Raw genomic sequence first — 4,629 nt, forward strand, 5'->3', positions numbered from 1 at the left:
GGGAAACCGATTTCAACATAACTTCTTGTTCCCAGAAATTCAACCAGGTAGGCAGCGGCCACACTCTATACGGTGCTACAATGTACAACTCAGATATTTCAAATGGACAAGAAGTTAGTATCGGAACAGGGTCTCAGGATAAAGTCTGACTGGGGCTGCAGATGTACCTAGAAAATTCACTACTACGGAAAATGAAGACTTGGGTTGGATGGGGAGGGGAGGCGGGGCCTTGGTGACTAATTGCTTTAACATGATCTTGGTGCCTGTGGCAGCTTCATGTTCTCCTTTGACATCATCTAGCGCTGAAGTTCCTGCAGGACGACTTTACTGCTGTGGGAATTCGGTCACTGTGCCAGCATTGCCGTGGCTCTTGGATCCACCTCTCCATTCAAACTGCTCACACTGCTCGTAATGATTCTTGTTATAAATCTCACAGATGAGGGTGCTTCTGGGCACTTAGGCCCGCATTCTCTTTTAAGGTTATATATTTGGTTTTCATAAGTTGTTCACGGAGGCCCAATTGTCCTGCCATTCCATCTTGTAAGTATCTTCATCGTCCTGCAGACACCAACTAACTGTTCTATCTCCTACTCCTTTTTGGCCTTCTTCCAGCTGTTCAAACAGTTGGAAATTGCAAGGGACTTTTATTTCTGAGCCTGTGGTGCCTAGAAGGCCGGTTCCTCCTTCAACCCATGTTTAAGTTTTTAACTGTCTCTAGAAACAGTTTTGTTCTCTTTTCTGTCTCTGTTCTTCTCGATATTCTCTGCCTCACCCCTACATACATACCTTTTGGTAAATAGTACCAGAACATTCTCTCTACAAGCTTTTGAGATTTAATTTTGAGATTTAATTTCTGGTTTTATTTATTTTATAATTGTTTTATTATATTTTCATCTTCTTTCTTTGGATTACTTCTGTTGTTTCTTTTTTATTTTTCTCAAAAAAAATTTGTAGGTTGGTATTTATGCCATTTATTTTAAGCTCTCCCACCCCTGCCCCCAATGATTGCTTTTCTCTCTAAGACTTGCATTGGTTGCAGCCTACATTGTTTTAAAATCTGCCGTGTGAGACTTTCATATATTAGTACTATGCTTACACCATTTCTCCCCTACCTCTTCTCTCTCCAACTCTTCGTGACCCCAACTCGTGAAACTCATTCCTTCTATTCTTATTCTCACAGATGTGTGTGTATACATTTATAAATACCACCTACTAAGTTCACTTAGTGTTGGCTATATGTATATGTATTTAGGACTGACCACTGGAGATTAGCTCTCAGGAGGCTTATTGCCAGAGAAGCCTGGTTTTCTGTCTTTCAACAGCCATTAGTTAATTGCCTGTGGTGTGTCACCTAGAGGAGGAGCCTTTCTACATTAGCTTGTCATTTGGTCTCGTTTTTCAGGTATACTTAAGATTTCATGGGAGTAGCTGGGCAGTGGTGGCACACGCCTTTAATCCCAGCACTTGGGAGGCAGAGGCAGGTGGATTTCTGAATTCGAGGTCAGCCTGGTCTACAGAGTGAGTTCCAGGACAGCCAGGGCGATACAGAGAAACCTTGTCGCAAAAAACAACAAAACAAAACAAAACAAAACAAAACAACAAAGATTTCATGGAAGCAGCTGCTCTTTCACATATAAAACACTGCATCACACAGCAGACACCCTGGTTCATTAACCCTGTGCTCCCCCTTCTGTGGTGCTCCTGGAGCCTTAGGTCTAGGGGTTGCAGTGTACGTGTATAAGTTGGGGCTAATCCCCTCCCCTAGTCAGCATTCTGTGCATTTTGACCAGCTGTGCAGTCTATGCCCATATAGTGTTTCAGCCTTTCAATTGTTAATTTATTTTATGTGTATGTGTGCGCTTGCTTGTCTGTATGAATAATACATTCAGGCAGTGTTCTTGGAGGCCAGAGGTGGTGTCAGAGTCCCTGGAACTGGAGTTGAGATGGTTGTGACCTCCCTGACATGGGTGGTGGGAACTGAACTCAGGTCCCCTGACAAGAGCAAGTGCTTTTACCTGCTAAGCACTCGCTCTCGCTCTCTCTCTCTCTCTCTCTCTCTCTCTCTCTCTCCTTCTCTCTTCCTAGAATTCATTTTAATTTATCATTCTTGCTAGGTTTAACACTACAAACATCGAGGCAGTTTATGCTGACATTTTGTTTACATGATCTGATGGTGTATTTGAGATCTCTAGGGCATAGAACATGGTTTTCATACTTTCTAATGTACTTAATTCTCCTAATTAACAAAGATACCCCTCAAGTAAGTGATTGCAGTAGAAATCTTTTCCCTCTTATGCATGGCTTGATAGTAAATACTAAGGTTGCACACTAAAAAATTGTAAAATGTTCTTACACAGATGTCTTTGAATTTTTGCCACCCTAACCATGGGGAAGACAGACTGTCTGATATACTCACCAAGGACTGATGCACGCATGCACCAAGGACGACAGAGTGACTCTGCTCTCTCTCCACCTGCTTCCTCTGAACTCCTTTCCCTCTCGGTTGTCGATCCTTCTTCCAGGGCTGCACAGTATGACTTGACTTTAGACTTAAACCTGTAGCTATCAAGCGTCTTTAGAAAGTCATTTAAGCCTTACAAACCCATTTCCTTATTTATAATATTAGCATCCTAGAATTTTCCCAAGAATTTCATGAATGTGGAAAACACTTATTTAAAAAGTCAAAGTCCTTCAGAGATTTTTAAACTTGTCCTATGCCAGGACTTGTATTTTTATGCTTTCCCGGTTTCCCTTGGAAGTCTCTATTCTTCCTCTCAAAGGACTTTTCTTCTAAGGCAGATCTCACAGTTCCCATCCGGATGGAGAGGTCCTTAGAGAGTCTTCAAAGCTACTCTCTTTGCAGATGAAAAGTAAAGACTTAGGGGAAAGTCTCAGCTGGACAGGATGGGAAATGAGAATCACAGACGAAAATGGTTAATTTTCATTCTAAACACATACGAAACGATCAGTGGATACACACATAAACCAGAACGACGTAAAACTGAAGCATGCATTTTAGGATGCTGGCCACATGAACAGATGGGTTGATCTCTGCTACAGAAGCAGCATCCTGCTATGTTAACTAATGTTACCTCTTTTCTCTCCAACCCTGTATGCCAGTAAGCTAAAACAAATGTGTCCTATTAAAAGAGGATGCAGGGAAAGACCACATAAAGGTCTGAAAACATAAATGATTGAACAGGAACTTCCTAGGTGTCAATGCCAAGGGCAAGAGCAGAGGTCTCAAGACACTTGGTCCGATGAGCTCTGAACTTCTTGCCCCATGGCTCACCCAGTTTATTGTTGTATTTTTTTACTGAGTTTTCTGGGCTTTTGCTGGTAATTTTAGGAGGTAGTAGGGCTAATCACCACACCCGACCGTGTTCCTCTACAAACCTACTACAAAGAGAGCGTTCATATGGAGTTTAAGGATAGTTTTGGTCCACAGCATCTCTGTGAATGAAATGCTGAACCTCAAGGCATAGATTTAGAAACCTGATAAAAATCCAGTCACTAAATACCGTCCTACAGTGGAATGTACGTTTTTGACAGTATGTTTCAGGTTTATCATGAGAGAAAACTGAGCAGGAAATCTTTCCCTACTGTCATCTATTCCACTGCCCTGGAGAAAACATCCTAACGATAACCTAACATTAAATTGATATTGGTGGATTACCAGCTAGAGTCACTTACTGGGTTTCACTTGGTCCATTACATTTAAGGACACATATGCTGTCATGTTTGCCCTTTAAGGTATGAGGCCTTGGGGGACATTGCTTGAAAATCTCCAAAAGGGTGGTTCTTGTTTGCCTGGGTAGCAGTGGATGTACTGGGTAGCAGGAAAGAAAGCAAGATGCTCTAGTATCCTTGCCACAGCAGCATCCTCTGTGGGCTGTTGCATGTTCAACATCACTCCGAGGATGGATCTCATTCAAGGAGAGGGTACACACAGGGTCTGGTCAATTAGGTATAACCTAGAAGCTACCACGACTTGGTCTGTTTTAGAGCAGAGTGGGCCACTGGACTGGCTGGGCACGTGAACAGTCCTGCTGTCCCCCGTGGGACTCCAGCATCCTTGAGCTCTGGGGCACCACAGGTCTAGTCATTGTGCACTGTAGAGAAATCAAAGAATTCCAGAGCAAGGCCCTGGAATGCCTGGCTGCCTCCCAGGTCTCTTATGAAGAAATAAATCCCATTGTTGCCCCTACCCCCCTTTCCGTGCATGGAGTCAGAGTCGGCGGCGCGGAGTCGCTTACTGTACCAGCATTTCTCTCCCTCCGAGGAGGTGGCTCAGCCACTCCAGGAAGCACGACATCTAATAATATAAACTCAGAGTGCTCCCCACATTTATCTTCTCCACAGACCCGCCTGTCCTGTCAGGGGCCCGGTGCTTCGTGACTGTCCCCATGTTCCACAAGGCCGTGTAGTCACCCTTCCAGTTGCTTTTTGAACCCATCCCAAGCTTGTGTCAGAAACGCGGGGTGATGGATTCCCTGGACCATCCTGAGCCACGGTTTAGAATATATCTCACATTTACGCCACATGGGCTGGGTAAACAACACAGCGTGTACTCGTCTTCATAAACAGGTTGCCTTGTTACAAAGGCCACCGCAAATGCAGTGTGATAGG

The 4,629-nt window shown here is 43.8% G+C and overlaps 1 pseudogene; it reads right to left on the minus strand.

Annotated features, from left to right (window-relative positions):
• Positions 1–245: 245 nt before the first annotated feature.
• LOC110308509 (ubiquitin-conjugating enzyme E2 variant 1 pseudogene) lies at positions 246–3,739 on the minus strand (annotated as a pseudogene).
• Positions 3,740–4,629: the final 890 nt, after the last annotated feature.

Source organism: Mus caroli, unplaced genomic scaffold (genome assembly GCF_978045245.1).
Source record: "Mus caroli unplaced genomic scaffold, Mus_caroli_1 scaffold_15, whole genome shotgun sequence".
Taxonomy (NCBI): domain Eukaryota; kingdom Metazoa; phylum Chordata; class Mammalia; order Rodentia; family Muridae; genus Mus; species Mus caroli.